This window comes from Strix uralensis, chromosome 26 (assembly GCF_047716275.1).
Source record: "Strix uralensis isolate ZFMK-TIS-50842 chromosome 26, bStrUra1, whole genome shotgun sequence".
NCBI lineage: Eukaryota > Metazoa > Chordata > Aves > Strigiformes > Strigidae > Strix > Strix uralensis.
In genome coordinates this window covers 5,185,890-5,211,251 of record NC_133997.1, presented here as the reverse complement: position 1 = coordinate 5,211,251, position 25,362 = coordinate 5,185,890, and the positions used below count along the sequence as shown (strand labels likewise).

Sequence of the window (25,362 nt, the reverse complement as noted above, 5' to 3'; positions counted from 1 at the left end):
AAACGCAGCCCAAAGACGTTGCATGCACCAAAGCCCTGGGAGCCCACAGACCTAAGCGCACCCCACTGGCATGAAAACACCACCCTGACCCTGTTTTTACAGCCAACCTGGCAGGACTCGGGGGTGGGAAGGTTTCAAGCAGGGATGGGGTGTGTGCTGCCCTTCTGGGGAGATCCCAGGGGGAGCAGAGGTTGGCAGGCAGAGAAGAAAGCAGGGAGAAGTGATTGCTTGAGCAAGAAAGACCCTGTAAGCAGAAACTTAAGATGATAAAGAAACCTGAAGGTATCAGTAATGCATTGCAATTTCAAGGCCGGTTTTTAAGGGCAGGAGCTCAATAGAAGCAAAAAGCACTTAATTAAGGTTTTTCAGAAACACCAATTGACTCGAGGTACTTTCATCCTCCCAGCAACTAACAACCAGGCACGTTTAAAGGCAGAGTGCAATGCAGAGAGAAGGCGGCTCCTTTAAGGCACCCAACACCGGGTATCAAACCAGGAAAAAATCTCACCCGAGCAACTTCTTGGCACGGTGCATGACTCCGCTGGCTCCAGCCGAGCCAGAGCTCACCTACAAATGAGCAAAGCTGCAGCCAGCACGCCTCTGCGAAGCGAGGAGGCAGCCTGCCAGCCGACAAAGTTCCTCCTTAGCTCCTGCCGAGGAGAGAAACGGTCCCGGGTGCAGAGTTGGCAACGGCACAGAGGACATGGCTGAGCCCAAACCGTCGCAACGCCACCAGTCAGAGGGAAGGGGAGAATTACAACTGCTTACGGCCCTTCTCCAGTCTAGTGAACAACAAAATAACAGTCGCTCAGTGCTGCGTTCTGGCAAGTGGTTTCTCTCTCCCCCTCCCCTACTGCTGCAGCATCATTGATGGAGCCCACTGGCTCCATCAACGCCCATCCTCTGCCTCCACCACCTCACCCAACACCCAGGGCACAACTGGAAATGTAAGGGTGCTAAGGCGGCCGCGTAACACAGAGCACGATTTGAGTGTGAGCAACAAAAGCCACCGGGAGGCAAAGCTCATCCCGAGTTGTCCAGACCGGGGGCAAAGGAGCCGGAGGACTCAATCCTTCAGCTTCCTCAGCTTGAAGCCACAAATAGTTCAGGCCCTTGCTCTCCCTTGCGCTGGTGGAAGTGACTAATTGTATTTTGAGAGAGAAGCAAATCATCGCTCGAATCATCTGCACCAACTCCAATAATAGCTGATCTTCCTGCAACGATCTGCCACGCAGCACTAAAGCAGCCGCCTCATCAGGCACCAAGCCCTTGTGCAAAGGCGCTGTAAGGTCAGAGTCCAAGGTTGTGCCCTGCCAGGCCACAGCTCCCTCCTCAAGCCACAGAAGCATCCCCTAAAACCTCTCTGAGCTGCCAGCAAACGGCGCCTGTTTGCAGCAAGAAAAGCGCTTACGCAGAGAAGGCATTAGACAAACATCTCGGCGGCTCAGATGCCGTTCGGTGCATGCAGGAGCAGGCAGATAACAGCTCTACAAAAAATACTCCTCACTGCTGAAGAGGTAGCTTCGACGTGCAGCTTTGGAGGCTGGAAATGAAGTTTTTCTTGCAGTGGCTCTAAGGACACGGCATCAGCTGCGAGACTCTCCCCCCATGAGCTTTCTGCTCCGGGGTTTGGGGAGAGCCATGGAGCAGACAGCACAGTTTGAGGGGTGCAAGCAAGCCCCAGAAAAACAGCCAGCACCTGGCCAGCATTGCCTCAAGGACAGCAGCTCCCCATCCTTGGTGGGTTTTCAAGCTGCTGGCCAGCTTGAGAAGCAGGCAGGGGTTTTCTGAGGAAATTAAAGGGTCAGCACGGATGGCTGCACTCCTGACTCCTGCCCCATCGCTGGAGAGCAGCCCCAAGCCCCAGGGATGCTGCTGTACCCTGAGACAATGAAAAACAGCACAGGAACATGGATATTAGACAGCTAAGTGGCCCCCAAGGTGTTTGGCAGGTGTCAGCGTCCCCCCCGCACAACTCAGCCACGAGAGGAACCGCAGACCCGTTTTCAAGCCTGCATCGCTCCCCTGTAGCGAGAGCAGCCGAGGGTTTTTAAACATTCAACACCGCCTGGCCAGACCGGGCTGCGCTACAGAGCTGCTTAGATCAAAAGATCTTCGGTTCAGAAGATTAAAATGCTCCAGGGATGGGTAATAGGATGCAGAGCTTTTCACCTTTAGGTGGCTGGCCCAATTTCTAGGTCAGAAACAAGGAAAAACCCCGTTTTTGCCACAGAGGAGGAAGCAGCTGGCTGTCAGCTGTCCCTTTCTGGGGGAGAAACAGCAAAACCCTGGCTAGGTTGGCACCACTTCATTGCATTAACCATCCTCAGGGACCCAAGACGGGTGATGGGTCCCACCCTGTTACATGGCCACCGAGGAGAGGGTATTTGCAGAACAGGCGACACTTCAGAGGGGAAAACTGCCCTGAAGCCCACGTCTGGGCCAAACAGGGGTGTCCTCTGCGTGGTGCAGGAGGACTTGCCTGTGGAGGGATGCTCCAACCCCCTCCGTGCAGCCAGGAGGTCCCCGCACAGCACACACGCCTCTGGGAAAACGCGCGGCACGCTGAATTCACGCCTCAGGCTCCTTTCCCCGACGATTCGCAAGCCTGAAATTCTTGGCTGGGCTGGCAATCTGGCACTTTCTGCCGGTGCCGACTGCACGTTCGGGGAACGGCGTTAAAAATATCCCTCACCGTTCAGACTCCCACGGGCGCGCTTTCAGCTGTGCCCCCTTTGCTCTGCCTGCTGCGGGGAGGGGAGCCGCAATGCAGGCAGTCGCTGTGCCGCCTTCCCATCTGATTTGCAAGGGGAGGTGGGCAACAGATGGAAGGAGCTCTTCATCTTTTTCTCCATTTTTAACCCCGCTGCACGCGGCTGGGAAGCCGCTGTTGAGGAAGAAGGCGGCGCTTTCAAGAAACCCACCTTCAAACCATCGTTGCGGAGCTCAGGGATATCTTTAACTCGCAGAACAGAGGGGAAGAGCAGCGGGACTGCGTCTGTAGGCTGGATCCAACAGGCTGAGCTCAACGGTGTGGATGAGAGAAGACTTTTAAGAATTTAGGGGAGGCTCTCATCATCTTGGGGATGAGCCATCTGTTGTCACAAGGATGATATCATAGTTACTACATCCTGTACCAAATGTTTCTGTGTACTGAGGTTAAGCCATCATCTCCGTTCCCTGGAGTTCACGAAGGATGGCACAATTCCTCAGGAGCTGATTAAAGCCAACTTCAAAGTTTAAGGGTAGGAGCCTGAAGACAGATCTCAGTTTGTCCTTCCTTTCAGTTTTCGCTCAAATAGGAAGAAGATCTCCTCCTAAAACCCCACCAAGTGTCACCTCATTCAGATTTTGCCATCTAAATGTTAGGTGCCAAGTCGAGCAAATCCTCCAGGTTTCCTCTACCGTCAAGAGAGATGCAAAAAGTGAGCGGTAACTCTTGGGTCACCCATGTCTCTCTAGTGACTATGGAGGAACTGGGGCACCTACCATGGACTGAACTTTTAGGGGGCTAAATGCAGGTGCCATGAAGCTAACACCCTCAGTCCCCAGAGAAACCATGTTTGCAAAGAGGTCCTCCAAAACGATGCATTTATAACTGATATGATTACACCTGCCTGAATTTGCAAGCAACGATTTACGAGGCAGGGGGGAAAAAAAACAGTTTGACTGGGCTAAAGCCTGCTGAGCTGCAGCAGATGGCTCGCTGCAAGAGTGGGGAAGGAGGAGAGAGATCTCTACGCAGTTACGAAAGGTTGCCTCCTCTTCTTAGTCTGCTCCTTCCCCACCTCCTTCCCCACACTCCTCCTCTCCAAGACAGAGAGAAATATGCGGGAAATATGCCGGTGAAATCCCACACAAGGCGCTACTTGACTGACTTTTCTAAGTTACTTCACTCCCATCCAATTTATCCTAACTTTGCACGCAGACCGTGGCCCACTGAGAGCGAACTTGGCCGGCCTGTCAGTGTTCAAATCACGTAAGACTTTGCCCTGCTGCACCTCGGCAAGGACCCACCAAGTTCTTCAAGGAGACCTCATGCAGCTCGGCAGCGCAAGGTGAAACCAAGTGGCTATGAAGCAGCGTGGATCAAACCCAACAGAAATATTTGTACCAAACTCCGTGAAGTGAAACCACCGAGCTTCTCACGGCTTTAATTACGACTGGCAACCTTCCACAGTATTAATAAAACTCATGTTTCTATGGCACCTTTCCTCCCGCAGGTCCCTGAAGTCAAAGCCCTTTGCAGACGTGGTGGGAGCGCGCACGCTGAGGGCGATGGGATGCAGCCACCTGCGGAGCGCGATGCTCCAGCCTCTACGGCAGCGAGCAAAGCTGGCTGGGCTCCATCCTCCTCCGCCTTCCAGGGGTGCACGACGGGACCGGCCCCGCTATCGCCAGGCTGACACACGCAGCATCAAGCCTGTTTTATCTACCTCAAGGCAGAAGGTAACGGCTGATATTGGAAGACGAGCAGCACACGCCAAATCTGATCTCCTGATTTAGGTCTTTCTAGTGACTTGTTTCTCATGCCATTTATCTTCACATTTAAATACATACTGCTTTTCAATTTTTCTTTTTTAAAGTCCCTGAGCTTTCTCCCTTTTGGGGAGAAACATGCCCCCCTGCAGCAGCTTGTTCTCCATACTGCCCTGCCTGCTAAGGGGAAGAAATATATATGGGGGGCAGCCACTGCCCTCACAGAGAAGGAAACAACCTTGAGGGTTCAATAACCCACAGATCTGCCCTCTTCCCACCTGCACTGAAGCTCTTCCCAGCTGCAACAAGCTGCGAAAGGGACCGTAAAAAAAATAATAAGGCAGGCAACCCCCTCAACACACCCATCCATGCCTTTCCTCAAGGTCACCTGCAGGCATTTGACATATTTTCTCCAGTCAACTCGCTGGCAGCCAAAGCCCCGTTTAAGTGACAGAGCAGCCTTTCCAGGAAGGAAACAGTTTCCTCGATGGTGAAGGAACAGAATTATCCATTTGGAAAAACGGCGCCTCGTCAAGCTTGACACATACAACAAAGGCAGCCGTCCTCCGAGACTGACGGAGGCACAGCAGGCGAGACGAGTGGAATCCCACAAAACATCATTTGGAGGTATAAAATATTCACCATAAATTGCAGTGTCGCTCGGGACCTGGCATTCAAAGAGCGGAGAAGAAAGCAGAGCCTTGGCAATGACATTCGGCTCTCAAGCTCAACTTTCTCCCAAAGCCCTGAGGAGGGATGGGAGGCTGGACGCAATGCTCCAGGAGCGATGATCTACCTCCCGCCTGGTGCTTTTAATCAGTATCTCCCCCAGCATTTCACCAAGAAAATTAATATCTTTAACCCCGTTTTACAAGGCAGAGAGAAAGAGGAATAAGAGATGTTTTAGAGAATAGCTGTCTCTCAAACATCCAAGTCTAGATCTCTACCCGTTAGGCAACGCTGCCAAGTGATAAGGATAAAGCATTAGATGAGGAGGCAGAAGACTTCCACAAAGTCCCAAAGGAAAGAAGCTCCTCTTATAGGGGGGAAAATTGGCCTGTATTTGACTCAAGATGATGTTGCTTTAACGGGAAGATCAGACCAGTGTTTGATACCAGGGATGGAGCCAGCGACCTGCATCCCCCGAGCTGAAGGTCAGATCAGCTATTCCTCAGCACAGGTTGAGTGACCAGTCAACCCAGTTAGCCATGAGTTACCTCTCCAGTCTGTGTTTGCCCAGTACCCTGCACTAGCGAGGGGGGGGCACTTCATCCACCACTCATCATATGAATTCCTCAGCTGCTTGCTGACTTCCTTTTTTGGCTTTTTTATTTCTTTGTCTCCTATCAGATGCCCAAATTTCCCGCAGAAGGTGAACGCTTCCCATGGAAATTTCACTTTTGATGAAAACCCAAGTTTCTGTCAAAAAAACTCTTCCCCCGTAAAATTTTCCACTAACTCTAATAAGTAACAATAACACTTGGATCTGAACCGCCCCTGGCTTGGTTTTGTTGTTTGCAAACCCTGCTGGAGGCTTTGCCCACCTGTAGTTATTATTTCATTGCTTTGTTCCTGGCTGTCAAACTTCATCTCTTTTTTTTAACCTTAACACCATATGTTTCCTAATGAAAAACGTCTCCATATTCACACCTGAAATTAGAGTCTTGTGTGAGTGCTCTTTCACAGAGCCCTTGCGGAATTTCACTCCAAGGCTCAAGGAAAAAGAAAAGGCGAGAGAGAGGCCTTAAAGAAGAGAGGGAAGACCCTTTTCCTCTCGTCTCCCTACGTCTGTTCGGCAGAAGCCGCCCTTCACCAGAGATCTGGGGTTAGTTTTATAGAAAATGAAAATTGCAAAAGAGGGAGAAGAAAAGGGCTTGGGCATCACGAGAGCTGCCTGGGCTTTTCCCCTCTGAAAGCGTGGTGGGGAAGGTCGGCAAGGCTGCCTTTTCTAAGGCAAGGAACTCTTCAGCTGTAAAAAGGTGCCCAAGAGCCTCTCCATCTTCCCTCTTTTTGGAGATGACCTTGCTGTTTGAGAAGATTCCCCTACGATATTTGATGCACCGATTCCCCTTGTCTTTTCTGAAGGGCTAAAAAGTAGATACCATCACTCGGCCTCAGCAGACCCCCACACCCAGGTAAACCTCTTGCAATGGGGATGATGCCCCCGCAGGCAGCTGTCCCTGGGGGCTCCTTGGTGGTGGGTACCACACACGCAGCATCTCTGCAAAAAGCGCCCCCCGAGCAACACCCAGACACAGACAAGGCAACACCACAGCTCACTGGCAACGATCCCGCTCTGCGGCACACGACATCCTCAACACCACTGAGGATTCACACCGAGGACGGGAAGTTTCAGAAGTTTCCAAGGAAATCTGACATGCTTTTGCGGGAAAACTTGGAAAAGCAGACAGCACATAAAGAGCCTGTGCACGCAGTGGGGATTTATTTTATTCCTTGTCTGGACAGCTGAGCAGGACATGGCACCAAGATGGGCTGGGGAGAGGGGCTGTGGTGCCTCTGCATCCCTGCTTGGCACATGCGGCAAGGAAGGAGCCCGTGACGGCGTCGGAAACACGCTGGGCATCACGCTGTGCTCGGCCGTGAGTCATCTCCTCGGCCCCTGCTCCTGCCAGCGACGCTTCAGAGGCCAGGCTGACGGGGCTGTCAGCAAGGCTTTCTCTTTACTCTGAGCAACCACTTAATGAGCCAGTGCATTGCGTGTTTAATTAAACCGTGCTTTGCATATTTGTCATTCTTGAGTCTCGGGAAACTGAGCAGGGATGGAAAAGGGGCTGGCGTGACACCTGCGGGCACCCAGGGCTCCAGCAATCCCCCGTGGCAAAGGGGTGCACCCAGCCCTGGCACCCAAATTGTCCACAGCAGCTCACCCTGGCCCCAGAAATACTTTGCAAAGGACAAGGGGCTCCAGGGCCTCCCCTGTCCTATGCCAACAGTGGGATCAGTCACTGCACCTACTCATCCCTGCCAGGAACATGCAATCCCAGGGCTTGACAGAAAACACCATCAGGGCAATCAGGATTGCATCCTCCCATTTCCTCAAAACCAGCAGGCAGTAATGAGAAAGAGATGGCGAGAAGGAAGAAAAGCAGCTTGACAGCAGAGCTTCTGGATGTAAAACAGAAAAGCGAGTTGCTGCAGAGGAATTTCTGGAGGTATTTAAGTCCTGGATGAGGTCCTGGAAGAAGCGTTTCTGCTTTGACAAGGAGGATGTGCAAGGTGGGAAACTATTATGTTTTTATCACACTGATTTCAAAGCCTCAAGCAGAGGTCAGTGAGCAGCACCCAGCGTGATTCCCACAGCCCCCACTGGGCACAGGGACCCTTCGCTTCCCACCACCACGTTTCCACCAACAGCCCCCGAGGACTTCTCGCAAAAACTGCTGCTGCGATGTCAAGGATAGAGAAAGAACAGGTTGAAAATGCATTTTGTTTACATGTGGGCAGCAAGACTAGGGAAAAGATTTATTTAAGACATTAGGAGACGTTTTGAGCCCCCTTTCCCCTCCTCCATCCACTTAGCAGCAATCAGGCATTTTCCTTCCCAGCTTATCCTTTGACAAGAAGTTAGATTGCTTTTTTTGCCTCCCCCTCACCACCTAAAAACTTGAAACCTGGGGGGAGACTCAAGTAAAAGACTAGGGCACCTTTAGTTTGGGTGCAGGGCTGCACCAGCTCCAGCTGCTCTTCTGTCACACTGGAAGAAAGGATGGAGCAAGAAAAAAATAAGATAAAAAATAAAAGAAGGACTGAAAATTGGATCCATTTATTTTACTTCAACCTTCACCAATAGCTGCTGGTTATTTACCATTATCTCTCCTTACAGTGTTGGTGTTGAGCTGGACTACCCTCCGCAGGCTGCTAACAGCCTATGATTACCAAGTAGCGCAGCACTTGCTGCAAAACCAGGCAGCGGCCAGCCCGAGAAACATCCTCCGTGCCAGAGACAGACAAACAGCCTCCTGCGAGGGGGAAGGGGAACAAGAGAGCCATGCAACAGGCTGAGATCACGCTGGGCACACAGAGGGATGAATTCTCCTCCCAGGGACCCAGCAAGGATACCCTGAGCACCCACCGCTCCCACTGCTATAAATTTGGAGGTGCCATGCATAAATATTTCCCTCTCGGAAGGGCTCTTGCCAAGGCAGAGCTGCTTCTCTGCTGCACACCATAGGGATGATGACATATTGTAAAGGGTATCGCTGCATATGTCAACTAGCTCATATGCTTTACTTGCCCAAGATAGTGTTTGTTTGGCCAGGGCAGGAGGGGGCATGCACAGCATCTCCTGTTTTATAAGAAAATATTGCCCCTTGGGAAGAGCTTTAACTAGCTTGTACCATCAACCGTGGATGAAGGAGCACTGGAAACGACTCGCTGCACTGCATTTCACAATTAATCTACGATTTCCTAGTTAGCTTTCCACAGCAGGGTAATGCACTTCACTATTAACCCCAAGTTCCCAGAGACAGGTAGGATGTTTCCAAACCCATTCCCATGAAAACACCCCTCCTGCTAAGGAATGAGAGGAAGCTTGGACGGGTCCCCGTGCAGAAAAGTACCCATCACTTCCACCCGTCTATGCCAAAGGCAGGCAATGCTGTTCAGCACAAATAAATTAGACTGGGAGTAACATGTGCCCCCAAAGCTGCAAGCTCAGGCGCTGCGAAAGCAAATCTGACCAGATGAGTTAAGGGGGAGCAATGAGTTAAGGGGCTGCTATTCAGATCTGCATTGGCTTGGTTTTGTTTTCCAAGCAATCCCTGGCCTCTCCCTCCAAATTAGCATAACACTCCTAAAGCCAGGCTTTTCCCCTGGTGAGCAGCCAGCTGGGGATGTCCTATATCTTAAACCAGGTGCAAAACATACATGCTGCAGCCCATCACTGCTGCAACCCCCCCTTGAGCCCCGTTTGCTGAAGCCTTGGAGGGCACGCTGGCTGCTCCAGCACCTATCCATTATCCTTCCATCTATCTCGGGCAGGTCAATGCTCTGTCACCCTTCCTACTCATCCCCAGAAAGCAGAGGGCTCCGGAGGGAGCTGCGGGCGTCTTCCTAGATTTATGGCCTCTTTATTTATTTATATTGATTTTTAAAAACTCTTTTTAAAGGGATAAGAAAAAATAAAAAAAAATAAAAAGCACCATGACTCTCCTGATCCCTGGAGGGCCAGCAATGATTAGTGCTTAATGCATCCACTATTGTTCTGTGCACCTGGGGACACCCAAGCACCCTGCAGACATCCAAACTGGGGTGAACCCCCCAACCCGAGCAAGCCCAGGCTTTCTGAAGTGAGCAGCCAGCGTGGGGCCGCGCCATCCCCATCCCCCTGGTCCTGTGGCCAGTGGGTCCCACACAAGCTCCTAACTTTCCTTGTAGCTCCTGAAAGCTCTTCAGAAAGCCTCTTCCTTAAGCCTAAAGCTTACCAGTTACGGCAGCCCTGCTGTGGTTCAGAGTAAGTCATTGCAATGATTAATTACCCTCTCTTCAAAAATTGGACGCCACTTCTATTGTAAATGAGTCCAGCTTCACCTTTCCAACACTGGAGCCTGATACACTCTTTGTTGCTAGATTAAAGACCTGTCTATTTTCAGCAACTTCTCCCCCACAGAGAAATATGTAGACCACAACCAAATCACCTCTTAACCTCCCTTTGATAAACTAACCAGGTAAAGACACTTCTCTCGCACGCCAAGGTGAGAATTACATGCCTCAATTTACCTACACGTTTTGTTTTAAACTTTCTGTGGGTTTTTTTTCCTCCCATCCTCATTTGAAAAATGCTCTCTGGAGCTGTGTATAGCCCCTTAATAAAGATCCTGGTCGTATTTGTAACACCACCTCCAAACACTCGCCATTCCTCACATGTTTTCAAAGACACTTCTTGCCCAAAGGAGTTCATATTTATATTGAAAGAGAAACACAGGCTGAGAGAAAATAAGGATTATTATTCCTGTTGTCTAGATGAAGGAACTGAAGCACAGAGATGAAGTGATTTGCCTAAGGTCATGCAGAGTTTGAGGAGCTGCCTGTGCCTGTCCATGCCAATAGTTATTTAGCAATAAGTATCGATAGATGGCAACGAAGAACACGGTTCAGCTCCTGATCTTGCTGCTCTGATGATACTCCAGGCATCTATCTAGCCTTCATTGCCCTTGACAACAGGATTTCACCACTGAGGTATACAAGTTCCCTGGGATGGGAAGCTGCTCATGGGGTTTTCCATCCCAGGGAAGAAAGGAAAGGCCCTGCTTGAGCACCCAGAGCCAGGAAAAAGCCAGATTTCCCACCGGTCCCAGCGGCCCTGTCACCTGAAAACACTTGGACCAAGGTCAAACAGCCACCTGCATCCTGACTCCAAAGGGGTTCACTGCAAATCCTTGCCTGCGCCCTCGCTGAGGGCACACCGAAGGCAGGGGTACCTCTGCCTACCAAAAACCTTTGAAAAGCAGGTTGTGATTCTTCCTGTGCTCTTCAACATGCAGACGGTCCCATTTCCCTCCCTGGGCTTGCACAGCTCGTTCCATGACTCGGATGGAAAGTCCCCTGCAATCCTCCCCATCTCCAACAGAAATGCCCATCTTTTGGCTTCCCATCTTCCTGCTGACTCAGGGAAGTTTGAAAAAGTTTTTGGTTTTTTTTTTTCTTATGCCTACCCAACATCTGGCTCCCCCCCAAAGCTTCCAGTGGCCAAACACGGGGGAGCAGTGTGACAGCCAGCGGAGATGGCAGCCTCCTCCAGCTGGGTGCTGAATTAGCAGTTCTACATTCAACTCCTGGCAGGATACTTCCGATAGCCTCGGAGATTAACACAGCCATCGTAAGCAATTTTTTTTTTTTTTTCATGCTGCCAAGTACCCATGGCCAATACGGTTCTCCTCACTTCTTTTGACACAGTCCCACTTCATTCTCCTAAGCCAACGATTAGGCAGTCAAAGGAGATGAAGAGAGATCCCAAGAAGCGGCATCGCTTTGCTTGCTCCTCTCTGGCAAGCTGACATGAAGAGATCCCTCTTGCTAAACAGTTAAAAAGAAAACGGTCCAGCACAGCACATCAAAACTGCACTTTAATTAACTTTGGATTGTTTTTTCTCTCCCCCTCCTGCCTTTTTTTTTTTTTTTTCCTTCTCTTTCTTCTCTTCTGGCATCAAGAACCAAATTGAGATGCAGGTGAATTCATTTTCATAAACTATCAGTTTCCATCAAATCTATCTAATCCATCTCTCTCTACAAAATCCCTTAAGCAGAAGATCTCGCTCCCACTCTGCCTTCCACAGCTGTGTAAGCCTCGCAGAGCTAGCAGAAATACCAAGCGTGGGTGGCACTACAAGTTCCCAGCTCTCTCTAGATGTGAATATCACTGAGCTTACACGTCCTCGCCGTTCCATCTAAAACATATGGCTTTAATGTATCACCAGTCACTTCCCATCAAGATCAAAGTTTAAATATATCTGTGGACTAGGACAGGAACAGCAGGTGCTGCTCGTGGGTCCGGACCGAGGGATCGGGGAGCTGAGCTGGGATGGAGAGGAGATGCTCCACGGCTGGAGCACAGCTGCAGGGAGAAGCTAGGGATGGACAGAGGGACTGGTGTTTGGGAAAGAGGTTGAGCCAGCTGCTGCCCCAGGAACAAGCACCCCTCCGTCCCCATCCCTCCACAGATACGGCGCAACACCCCAAAGATGCCTACGTCCAACTGGGAGCACCCAAAGCAACACACCAAGCTGATGCAGGCAACATCCCACAGTTCTGCACCCAAGCTAAAAACTCACAACCCACACCGTTGAGCAGTGCAGAAAGTCAACCAGCCCTGCCTTCAAGTTCACCCTGGCTTTTCTACAAACTCCAGTATGCACCAGTCCAACCTCTACTACCAAGGCACTCAGCCTGCCAGGCAAGGTATTGGCAGCGAGCAGGATTAGGGCTGGGGAGGTAGCGGAGGAGGCAGGAGGAGACATTTTCAGTTATTAAAGCATCACCCAAATGTATTTATCAGGACCACACACAAAGGTGTTGGCTGCAGATTGAATGCAGTTCGTGGCAAGTGTTTCCCAAAGCCGCTGGGAGCTGGAGGGCTCATCAGAGAATCTTAATTGGTTTCCTCTTAAAAAAACCCAAATGCATAAATTAAAGCAAAATAATAAACTCCTGCCTGGTTTTCATTATTAATAATATTAACACAGCAAGACAACGCTGCAAAGCAACTTTCTGCAAATCCTCTCCCCCAAAATGGAGCAGCCAGGAGTGGGGGAAGCCACGGCAGTCAGGGGAGCTCCCTCACCCCAGGGATGGGTCTGTGGGGCAAAGAGGGTCCCAGAGGAAGGCAGGGAGCCTGCCTGCAAGGAGGACGTACAGGGGGATAAATTGGGTCTGCTACAACCTCCATTTTGTTGGTGCTCACAGCTTGCTCCTCACAGACAGGCCTCCTTACGCTCATCTTTCACATCCCCCTTCTCCTTTTATTATCTCCTTTCCAGTACAGGCACACAGTTGCTCCCGATAACTTGGTTTCTCTTCACTTTGTAGACAGCTCTGCTCTTTCATCATGGCCTCCGGAGGCTCGAGCAAACGTCAGAATCTTGCCTGTGGCTACTCTGGACCGGGCAAGGCCAGCAAGGCGAAAATCAAAGCAAGGAGATGATGCTCAGGCTGTAGTTCTAGTGCCTGCCTCAAGCCACAGCCTGACATGTCCCCGGCTGTCCCAGGACCATGCCAGCCCTCGGTGGGTGATCAACCTCAGCGGCATCAACCAGACTGAAGGTGAGCAATGGACCTTGCACACTTGGCATTCAACCAACAGCCAAAACTACAACCGCAAGTCCAGCTTCCCTACTTCAATTGAAGTTTGCCCTGCTCCCCGACGTATTTAAGTTTCAGCTCGACAATCTTACCAAAGTCTCCTGTGAATTAAATCTCTTTTTTAAGAGCTCAGTGATACTATTTTCTAAGTTACATGGCAAGAATCCAATGGGTGAACTGAGAATAGGAGTCAGTCCTGGTCTCTCCCATATAGCGAGATCTAATGAAGAAAACACAAAACAAAACAGACTTTGCTCCTTTTACTCTTGCTTTTTTTTCTTCCCCAAAACTAGATTATTTATATTTTAATTAAAGTGAGCACAATGTAGCTCCGTAAGCGAGTTTGGCCATGGAGCGTTGTCTCAGCTTGGGTTGGAAGATAAACAAGCTCAAATACTCTCCGTGTGGCCCTTCATCGAGAAACACAAGGATCATGCTCACAATTCATCTTAAACCGTCGCATGATGATGCCCATTAGAGGGGAGAGAACGGGTGTTAATGAGATGAAGTGCGAGAATGGGGGGAAAATGAATAAAAGCAACAGCATGAATAGCATGAGAGGCAAACGAAATAATTACTCCGCTCACCATTGTTACAACAACGCAATAAATTTAATGTAATTCCTAAAGGCCAACCAGTTTTCTTTCTTACTTGCTGCTTCTTTCTTTCTCCTCCTTTTTTTTTTTTAAGTTCCTTTTTACAGTTTCAGAATTATGCTTTAATTAGCATAACATTTAAATTAGCGAATGGAATCTTAATTAGCTGAGGAAATAGACTTTTGTTGGAGTGGTTGCTAAAACAAATAAATCCTCTTCCTCTTTCAAGAGCCATTTGCTTATGGCACATTTAATAGCCTAGTGTACCATAAACAATTTGAGACAAGGATAAGTAATTAAATTAGAAAACATGCCGACAGAAGTACCCCAGCCTGGCCTTCTCGGAGCTACAAGAGGATAATGCAAACCTTCCTTCAGCAGGGGAAAGTGTCCACGATGGGTCTGTTCAATTATTGTTTGCAGAACTCCAGTCACCCAATGTTTCGGTTTCAGTATTGGAGCCCCAGGGGTGGTTGATCCCTGACTTGACGCACTCGAGCTTGAAGGAGGGCTCTCGCGGGAACCCGAGGAAAGGGTTGCAGAAAGTTCAGCCAAAAAGAAAAACCCAGAAATGCCATTTCCTCTCATAGAAAAGCCTTGCTGGAGAAAAAAGTCCACGGTGATGAAGGTCTGGGTGTCATGGGGAAGAGTGGGACAGGAGCCACAGGTTGCAACGCCAAGACAAATTCCTACCAGAAACTTTTTCAGCTGCTGCATTTGAGGGACAGCAGTTAAGACGCAAGAGACCCAGGTCAGGGACCACCTTCTCAGTTTGATCTAGCCCTGCTCCTAGCCTGGTCCCTCTCTCTTGGGTAGGAAACATCTTCCCCAGCTACAAGCCGGTCATCTAGCCTCAGCACTACTGGAGAGGGACCAGCACCAGAACAAGGCACTCATCTCCCCTATCCTGAAAACCTATTTTGTGATGAGAAAAACGCCCTCCCTGGGAGGCTACTCTCTCTCCCTGTACCAAGAAAGTGTCAAGTCAGGTAGCTCAGGCTACAGTATCCATGTTTTGCCTTCCCCACACTATAAAATGCAATAAACTTTTCCCACTCCTTGAAAGGTAGGCTCCTTTTGTTAGTATTTAGGAATGAGGTTTGTGGATGAAATGAGTAAGACGTGCAACACGCCCAGATGAACCCCCAGCAGTGGTTCTGCGCATCCTTTGGAGGACACGTTTCAAGGTCCTCACCAGCACAGGCAAGGTGCACAGTGTGAGTCAGCCTGCACCAGGTACTTCCTAAGCTAGACAGTCCAAGGATGCAACAAAAATAATAGTCTTAAATCTCCTGCATTCCAAGCATTTGAAGACGAGCAGCAATATTCTCAGTCAATAGAGGCAGGAAACAGCAGGACGTACTCGTACGTCTCGCTCTGCCTTGTAGAGGACTGGGAGACCATTGCACCCAAAGCATCTCACAGCTGATGAGCAAAGCCCTGGGTGGCCCTGCATGTGGGAATGCCTCTCCCTGGCCTCCCTCTTCTCCTACACAACCCCGGCAGCTGAAGACAGAGCGTTTCCAGCAGCAGGGCCGCTCTATCCCGCTCTGGCCAGGCAACTGCAGAGAGCAATAAAAGTTTAATGGCTCCCAGCGGGTCGATTCAGAAAGAATGAAAACGCTATAAATCCAGCATAGTGCTTATGTGGAGCTTAAAAACAAACTGCTCCAATCACACTTAGCGAAGTCGTCCAGTCTTCACAGAAGACGGGGATGAAAAGGAAAGATTTAACCTTAGCCATGCCTTGGGCAGCATTCAGGTTGGGTAGAAAAAAAATAGAGTTTGGGCTCACTGGGAAGATTTTATTGGCTTTGCTTTTACTTAGTGTGATGTAAACCTGTGTAGGCGCATCCCTCATGCAAGGGCTCGCACTCAAAGGCATCACCAGGACTCACGAAGCAGGTACGCCACGTGAAACATGGGAAATGGCCAGGCATCAGGCAAAACACGCCTCCTTGCTTTCCAGGCAAATTAGCCATGCTGAGAAGCCCCTGTTAAAAGCTTTACTACATGAAAGTTTCCCCATGCAAACCTATGCCATACCCACTGCCTCATTTCTCCTCTCGGTGCATTATAATAGCCAACGATTTTCAGTAACAGCCTCTTTCAAGGAAGATGCTCTATTACAGGTCTAACTCATTCCCTGGCGCTACTCTCTCTCCATCTTATCTCTCTTCCCTGCTTCACTACACAGCTGCCGACTATGGTGCCAGCTTTTGGGAGGATGGGAAAAGCAAAACTCCTTGTATAATCATCATCTCTCACAGCAAAAATGCCTCCAGAACCGTGCCTCTCCGAACGAGGCAAAGGTGCACCACAGACCTATCCATCTTCTGTCCCCTTGCTCTTTTCTGCTAATAAAGCAAAGGATGTAGATGGCTACAAATAACAATTAGCCTCTGCTCTCTGGTGAGGAGAAGAAGTCAATCGGCAGAGAGGAGCCAAAAACCAGCTTTTTCCACCCACATTCTCCTTCTCCAGCAGCAGTGGCGGTGCCATCCTCTGGGTTCACAAGTTATTTCTCACTCCTTAGCAAGCTGCTCTGTCCTCAGCAGAAAGAGCTGTTAGGTGGCAAGGGGAAACCAAGAAGAGTAGCGTTTCACAAGTACACCGACACGTATCTTCACCTGACCTCAATGACAGGGTGTCGGCAGGTCCTCCACAGGACTTGGAAAACCCATGGGCAATGCAACCCACTACCCATCACAGAATCACAGAATCATTCAGGTTGGAAAAGACCCTCGGGATCATCGAGTCCAACCATCAGCCCTACTCTACAAAGTTCTCCCTGATCAAAACCTTCACTATGAATAAATTATCCACAGAATCCAGACTCTGTCTCATTTGGTCATAATTTAATCTCCATTTTCCCTTTCCTATGCATCCATCATCAACATTCACAGCAGGGTCCGGCCAAACCATCCCACACAGCCAGTTCCCATGAAATATTTGCTCTACCTGCAGTGGAGGGTTGAGGAGAAGTCAAGTGATCTTTGTTTTTAATCTCTGAGAAGGTATCTTAAATATAAAGAGGGCGTTTTGATACTGCTGGGATAAGGACATTTGGACTAAGGGCAGGCTACCCTCCAGCATCTCCTGTCCACAGCTTCTCTTTGGGGACCCTAGCACCCACAGACCAACGATGCTTCATTTTTAATAGAAGACCCTGTTTAATATTTTGACCCACCACTACTAAAGCCCAGAAAGCTCCTGAGATACCATGCACACGGCCCCAGCATTGCACCACATGAACATCCCTCTGCCAGACAGCAGCACGCTCGCCCCAGGAATTAAGGGTTCACGTGGCAGTGGCTAATTACCAAAATTATGTCTATATTGCAGTCACAGAAGATGAGCTGGCTTAAAACAAGCTACGTCCTCCTCCCAAATAACACTTTTCATAGACATAAATACCCAACAAAACACCAGAAAAAGATACTTTCTTCTGGTAAAATAGCAATGGTAGCCAAATTACATATTGCAACCACTAAACATTTCTCCTTGGGATACTCCTGGCCCTTCCCCTGCTTTGTTGGGGGCACGGGATGCTCAGGGCACAACAAGATGGGGCGCAGAAAGGGGCTACGGTGCTGCAGCAGGGCAAAACAAGCTGGAGCTGGAAGGATGAGGTCTCTGATGGAGACCGAGGCAAAACCCTGCCCAACACCTTCATTCCTTTCCCAGCATCGAACCAGCTTGGTCAGTTATTTATTTTTTTTAATTAGGTTTCAGCCCCCTGGAACCCAGACACCCAAAAAAGGCCCAGCTTCATCCTCTAAGCCATTACTTCAGCAATATTTATAGCTTTCCAAGAACAAACAAACCTATCACGCCGAAGCCTGCGCATTAATGGCACAGCCTCGGGATAGATGACTTTGGGGAAATCATTGTGGCAAGCACTGAATGATGATGGATGGAGGAGGAAAGGGGGGAAAAGGAAAGAAAAACCAGCAGTCTGCAGAAACAGGGGGACAATTTGCCAACTTGAGTAGAGTCACACCTCCTTGCTCCAGTGACAAATTTGCTCTATTAGGCCTATAAACCATACTTTGCCATCACTGCACTGCAAAGTACGGGCTCACACTCGGTAATGGGCCTCTCAAGGCAAATGCATGCCCAAAATAAACACTTTCTAAAATGCCTAATAACTTCTTTTTTTTCCCCCAACGTGCGTAAAAAGCACCCAACTGCAGTCAAACCTGAACTCAGACCTTTGCGTTTCTTCCACACGCTGCAAACCTCCGGAAAAAAGAAGACTGATAAAACCCCTCTGCCGCGTCCCCGGGCTGTACCAACATTTATGAGCTTCCCGCCACACAGCACAGCCCTTTACTGCTCAGCACAGAGTGTTTTCTTTACTATACTGCATTTATTTAATGAAAAGCAAAGGGCTGGCACAGAGCTGATGGGTGTCAGGACTCCTTTCCGACCACCCATCTCCAGACAAGTGATTCCTCCCCTCGTGCCTAATTTCCCCCAGCAGCAGCCCGAGATTGCTAACCCCGCTGTGCCTTGCAGGCGAGAGGCGAGGATTAACACGTCTTGAGATCCACTGATGGAGAGATGCTGCGGGTGAGGGAAAATGCGATTCCCTCGGACACAAACTCTGACGTCCCTATCTTAATCCTCGGCCACGACAGGACCGTTACCTTGGGATCTCACCCGGTGTTATTAAAGCATTCCTGATGGTTTTGATGGGGAAGAGACATTCATTGCGATACTCCAGACGCCAAGCTGACATCTCAGCGGCTGCGGGAACATCACAGAGAAAATCAGTTCCCCACCAGAGTGTTTGTGCAGCAAGGGGGAACTCGTGAACTGAAGCAGAAAATCCTCCACGACTGCTCTAGACTAATAATTGCCCAAACGCCGGGTGGTAGCAAAAAAAAAAAAACACCCACAAAGCGATGCCTGGCTTTGAAACCCGCCCTGCTCCTCGACCCGGAGGAGCTGGCTCTGCCGTTGCCCCGAGGAGGCGAGCGAGCCATGGGACGCAGTGTCCAGCAACAAATTAAATGCCAACAGAGCCGTCTCGCTCAGGGCACCCCGTGGGCAAGCGAGATGAGCTTGCTCTGGCTCTCCAGTGCTTGCTCCTCTCCAGTCCCCCCCGTGCATTCATCTGCACCGCCTCTCCTCCCATCCCTGCCACCTTTTCCTTCACCTCCCAGCTTTTAAACCTCCCCCTTCCCATGGGCTCTGCCTCCCTCTCCTCCCCTTGCAGTGGCTGCACAGAGGGACAGAGCCCGTGTATACATCGTGGGTATTTACAGACGCTTCTCCCTCACTCTGCAGCTCGCTGTCAGCACGCTGGAGGGAGCGAAGCCACCCGGAGTCTGCCTTGGACTACAAAGCCAAGCAGGCTGCTCATGTCACAGAGATGCTTTCGCACCCGGCAGAGGCAAGGGAGCAAGAGGAGAAAAGCAAAACCCCTTGCAGCCTCTAAGGAGGTGCTGCAGGATGCTCCCTACCGCAAGCTGAGGCTGGATGATGGGACATCCACACCCTGCACAGACCTGGGGAAAGAGATGTCACCGTGGTGGCCTCGGTGATGTTGCAGAGAGCCCGACCATGAGCAAGGGACGCAGACAAAGGTCCCAGCGGTGACCAAATGAAGAGGAAAGCCGGGCAGCGGCATGGGGGAGCGGGCAGGCTGCCCTCGAGGCAGGGAGCGAGCGGTCACAGCAGCCTAACCTTCAATCACCACAAGGCAGCGGTGCTTGGCTGCAAGCAAAATAAAAGAAATCACTGCGGCCTTTTAAAGAGCAATATAATCTCATGTTATTACCATACAGAGCGGCACACAGAGAGGCTCGGCACAGCAGGAGAGTTATGAGGAGTTTGGCTGCTCTGGAAAGCACAGGCCGGTGTTTTTTGAACCGTGCCGGCAGAGCATCCCTCTGACTCACCGGCGCGTGGTATTGCTGCCCGGTGCCTGTGTCCTCGCCCACCGCTCACCCCTCGCCGGGCACGGGCAGACCCTTCAGCCAGGGAAAGGTTTTCCATAGGTGAAGCTAACGAGGCTGATCATCCGCTGATGGTTACTTGGCAAAATGCTGCGGCTCTTTTGCTAATTTACACCATCAGAGAGTCTTACCCCAGATGTTAATTATCATTCTGTTTTTTGGACACGCTTGATGACTTTGGTTTCCCCTCCTCCACGCGCTGGACTGTTTCCCCCTCCGCATCAGCGAGGCTGGAGCTGGTCCCTCCTGCCAGCTCCTGCCAGCACAGATAATGGCACAAACTCCGCAAAGGGAGAAAAAAAATAAGCGGGACCAAGCGACTTGGCAGAGCAATGCCAGAGCCGCATTCTCTCTCTCTCCTTTACATGGGAGATGAATAAGGACGTTTTAGGGCATCGCTAGAGTGTGGGACAGACAAACGCTTTGCTAGCTTAGATACCCTGGCTGGAGGGTTGCAGACGGAAGGGGGAAGGCAAGAACATCATTTGAAAAGGCACCTAAGAGTTAGAAGGCACCATTTGGGTTCAATAAAGCTCATCTCCAGCCAAGAGCTCCTGTTTGAGCCAAGCTCTCCCCAAGATGTCCACCTGCTGTGAAACCTTCTCAGCCACTTGTTTTTTGCCAAAGCAAAGGCCATCAGAAATAACACTAACTCATGATGCTTTCCCAACAATAACGCAAGTCACACTTCTGGAAAATTTTTGCCCTCGTTCCCATGAGATGCTCTCCTCTTTGAGAAGACCTGGGGCTCGGCGGACTCCACACTCGAATGTACATCTACAACACTGCAGTCCCTTTGGGTGAGGGACCATCCCACTGCCTGGCAGTTGGGTATCCAGCACCAAAGGAAGCCAAACACTCATTTTTGGGGTCCTTTACCTTCCGCTGCAGCCCAAATGAAGACTAATGATGATGGTCCCACCCCTCCACAGCATACAAGAGCATCTCCTCCTTGAAGGGCAACAATATGAAGATTCAGACAAGAGAGGGCAATACCATTTAAAACTCAGCTTTCTCTGCAAGTCAAGCCCACATCTGACCTAGTGGCGAGAGAACAGCTCAACTGATGATAAGGAAAATAGCAGACCAGGCAAATTTAGTTAGACTGGATTATGGGAGACCAGCACTCCCCAGGTTCTCCATAGAAGAAGTATAGTCAGGAGTCTGCAGTGAGCTGTTCCAATGAGAGGCAATAATTGAATTTGTTTTCATTTAATTTGAAGGGCCTTTAATTAAAAGCCAAGCCTGTGTGTGCAGAGAGATAAAGCTGAGCACGTGGAGACCGGGGGTAATTTGGGTGCTGAATGCAATAATTAATTGTAAACGTGGAGGTCAGGAGATGGGCTCTATCTCCCTGCAATCAGCACGCCGCACTGGCCAGCCAAACGGAATGGGCTTGCAAGCGCCGGAAACGCTTAAGTGATTTTTGAAGCCTTAATAGCAATTATAGAGCAGCGTGGAGGTTAATTTGCAGAGTTCATTAATCAGAGAAATAAACACGTCAGCGATCGCCACGGAGAGGGGAAGCAGAGGAGCCTGCCTCTGAGATGGAGAAGACCGACCTCGGCACCAATGCTAACCAGGGAACCGGTGACAGCGGTTTGCATCCTCAGCTCGGGGTGAGCCCTGGCTTTTCACACCAAACCGCTAGCCGTAAAACCCCTGGCCACTCACCCTGGGGCTCCTGCTAGCCAGAGCTAAATATTCCCCAGCTCTGCGAGGTGTTAACTGGATAACAAGACCACGTCGCTCTCCAGCTGGTAACTCTGGTCGTCTCAGTCATCCCATTCCCCTGCAATCTCAGCTTCTTGTAGATTATTATTGTTATTATTGTTACTACTACTATTATTATTAAGAAGCTTCTCAGCAATCCTGTCCACCAGCCCCGAAGTTACAACTATCACCCTCAAATTGAAAATTCACCCCACAGCTGGTAACACAGGAGTCCTAAAGCCCAACCCTGGTGGGAGCATCCCCTCCCCAAAGCTTGAAAGAAGGAGATGGAGCTTTAACAAAGCACTTTCAATGACAAGATATGTGAGGACACAGAGTGCCTATTAAGGGACAATGCTTAGAAATAGAGGAAATGGCTTGAATCCTATTAGGCATTAACGAAGTTAACAGATATGGGGCTTCTTGGCCATGCCTCATGAGAAAAGCGTGGTGCTTCTTGGTGGAAGTATCTCGGGAATGAGGTGAGGATAGCCCCAACCTGCAGCAGGGCTGAAAGGGGCTGAGGGGTATCATTGCTGCTTCACGTGGCTTAGACAAGTTGGATTTGCAGCAGGAGGAAAAACCACAAGGAGCCAAGGGGGCAAGCATCCCCCTGTGCTGAGCGGCGGGAGAGAGTGGGCAGCAGGAGAGCTTCAGCAGAAACCTGTTATAAAAGGAGAGCGCTTGCAAGACAAGGCAGGAGACCTCCAGGAGCTCCCATGTTCACTGGGCTCTCCTGGTTTGCCCTTCCCTTTCAGCCTAAGGAGAGGTGACAGAATGGGGTGAGGCTTTAGGGAGGTGCAGCCGTGCTCCAGGCTCTCGGGGGAGGTTTCTGGAGGAGTAAAAGGGTGATGCCAGGCTGGCAGCTCCTTCTGTACCTGCTGCTGGGGACCCAGCGGGAAGGGAGCTGCAGAGGATGCACACACACACGGAAAGGCATTTAAGGGAGCAGAGCACCAGTAGCTTTTTCTTGGGCTGGTAATTGCTCCCTGGAGAAAGGCTGTACATTGCACTGATATTTTTTTTTCCCCTCCTTCCTTCCCCACAGTCTATTTCAGGAACTGGTTTCTGATGCTTTTTTTAAAGCCATGGATGTACTCGCATGGAAAACCTGTGCTTCCAAGGCAATGGGCAAAAAGAGTCCAAACCCAGCAGAGACAGGTCTTGTCTTGCTGATCTTCTCTTTGTCCTAGTACAATTAACAGTAGCCAATTAGTCCAGCCATTGCCTTGGCTCTTTGGCCACTTCAGGCACTGTTATTCCTGGGACCTCCACACAGAAAATGAGTTTTACAAAACTCAACATGCTTCAGGGGTTTGTTTTCACAGGAGCGGCCGTGTTCTTCAAAATATTGAAGAGTATCTATGACATTAAGCAAGGAAAAGCACCAAGCTCAGCACCCGGGACAGAATAATCCCACACACTGGTCCAGGCTGGGAAGGGATTAGCTGAGCAAGAGAGCTGCTGAGAGGACCTGGGGGTCGCAGTGCACCTCAGGTTGAAGATGATGAGCCACCACTATGAAAAAAGTAAAGAACCAGCCTACAAAGGCAGGAGATCCAAGGAAGCCACCACTCACCAGAGAGAAATCAATAACCAGCACACGCACGTGTCGCGGTGACCGCGGTCGTCTCCTGCCCTTCCTGCACGGTCTAAACAGGAGTCCTGTAACGCTACCGATGGGCAGCTTAATGCATCTCCTCCGTGCCCATCTCCCCCACCTTCACTAACTCCAAAGTCTGGGGACTCGGCCAGGATCAGTGTTAACTTTTCTGCCTGCTAGAACCGTGCTTAATTAAACATTTTAATTAAAATCTACAAGAGTGATTGCCCCTGTCATCTTCTGAAGGGAAGGCTAATAAAATCCCTTTTATCCAGTTCAACGAGCAGCCCGAGGACATGCTGCTGGGCAGCAGTCTTGGGTGGCAACAGGAGAAAGCTCTGTGAGGAACCGGGTCCTTACCTGCACCCGCACGGCAAAAGCCAGAGCAGAGCCAAAGCCTGGCACGGACGCAAAATCTGGACACGTGGAAGCTTGGACATGGAGACGAGAGGACGCAAACCACCCAGTAAGGTGGCATCTCTTGCTGGATCTCATTTCTTCAAAGGATTTAGATCTCAGACCCTTGGAAAGACCTTCAAGAAACTGCTTTCACGCCGCAAGCAACCTCAGTTAGCATCGGGGCTGGTGATCCACGTCAAGCCCACCTTGCACCCGCTCTGTCCACCCTCCCTTTTCCTCTACACCCCTTTCCCTGCTGCCTCCTCCCACTCCCCATCCAAGTGCCGCAGGGGCTGCGGCGGCACAGAGCATCCTCTTACCGCTCACCCTGATTGCAAGTGAAGTGTTTGAGCAGGATTTCAAAAGTTTTCTCCCTCGGTGCCCGTCAAGAACAAACAAAGTATTTGTTGTTGGTGGAGTAAAAAATTCATCAAAATAAAATAAAATCAGGAGCAGGAATGCACACATCTACATTTGAGTAAGCGGGGAGAAAACACACTCGGAAACTTTTTGATCAGAGCACAGAGTCTCAAATCCTGACAGAGAAAATGTATTCATAATTTATTAAAAAAATAATTTATAATTTATTTTAAAATTCATCAGACTCCTCTCTTTTTTTTTCTTCTTTTTTTTTTTTTTTGCCTCCCTTCTGACAAACAAGATTTTCTGTAATTCCCGAGAAGGGCAACCGACAGAACAATATTGCTGAAGGCTTCTCTCTGCTCTCAGAGGTTGGGAACATGAAAAGACGCAGCATCAGTGCCAGAGACACCCTCCCCGCTGCATCCCTGCTGCCCTAAACCCTCCTAGAGATGCCTCTGCATCCCAGAGCCCCCCTCCCCTCTGCAGGGGAGCTTTGCAGACCCAAACACAAACACCCCCCCCCAACCAAACCCCCCCAGGGTGACCCAGGCTGCTTGTGGGTACCACCACCACGCTGCGCTTCAGCCAGCATTGAACCCTGGCTCTGACAGGTGAAAAAATAGAAGCCAGGGCAGAAAAGCTGCAGCTCTGAACCCTCCTGCTGTACTCTTTATCCGGGAAGATTATGAGGTTTACTGCTGCTTCTCCATTATCCTAAATAAAGCAGCCTTTCAAAATTGCTTCAGACATATTAGATCATGTACTTTTTACACTTCCAGAGACACTGGTTATAATATCTTTTTAACAACACTGGGCAGAATCTATTTTCTTCTTCCACTGAGCTGAAAAATACTGTTTTCTCAAGGAAGAAGAAAAAGGAGGAGAAAAAAAAGCTATTGATTTTGTTTAGGGTCACAATAAAATATCATTGGAGTGGGTGTTGAAATCCTCAGCCACGAATTATTTCCAAAGTGACAGTTTGGGCTGTGAAGATTTTTCTTGTGAAATAAAACAAAATAAATGAAACATTGTGTTCTTCTTCTATAGGTATACATTTGAGGTTTCCACCGGCTCCAGCTGGTTCCTGCTGGGTATATTTAGCATTTCAATCTATTCTCTTCCCATTCCCATCCCTCCTGGAGTTAATGCACGCCAGGACCAGACCCTGCTGCCCATCCAGAGTCACGCCATGCCACGGGGCAAAGAAAAATGATACGGACAGGATCTGGAGGCACAACTCTCAAAAACAACGAGTATAACAGAAGTTGCCCCCTCCGATGCCCAAGGGATGCTGCCAGTCCTCCATCCAACCCTGCCCCTCTCCCATGCAGAAGAGAGGATGGTACCTGGTCCCCCTAATGCAGCATCCCCCCTGGCCAGGATAGGCACCTCTCATGCTGCTTTTGAAGGCAAAATACCACCAGGG

The 25,362-nt window shown here is 49.9% G+C and overlaps 1 protein-coding gene across 2 annotated transcripts in view; it reads right to left on the bottom strand.

Annotated features, from left to right (window-relative positions):
• OPCML (opioid binding protein/cell adhesion molecule like) overlaps positions 1-25,362 on the bottom strand; it is a 300,615-nt gene that overhangs the window by 255,048 nt on the left and 20,205 nt on the right. Inside the window, exon 1 of one of the 2 annotated variants that reach the window (XM_074894814.1) lies at positions 509-534. The exons of the other annotated variant lie outside the window; for it this stretch is intronic. The gene's annotated coding sequence lies outside the window, so the exon portion shown is untranslated. Of the gene's footprint in view, positions 1-508; positions 535-25,362 lie in introns of those variants that run through there. 2 annotated transcript variants of the gene reach the window in all.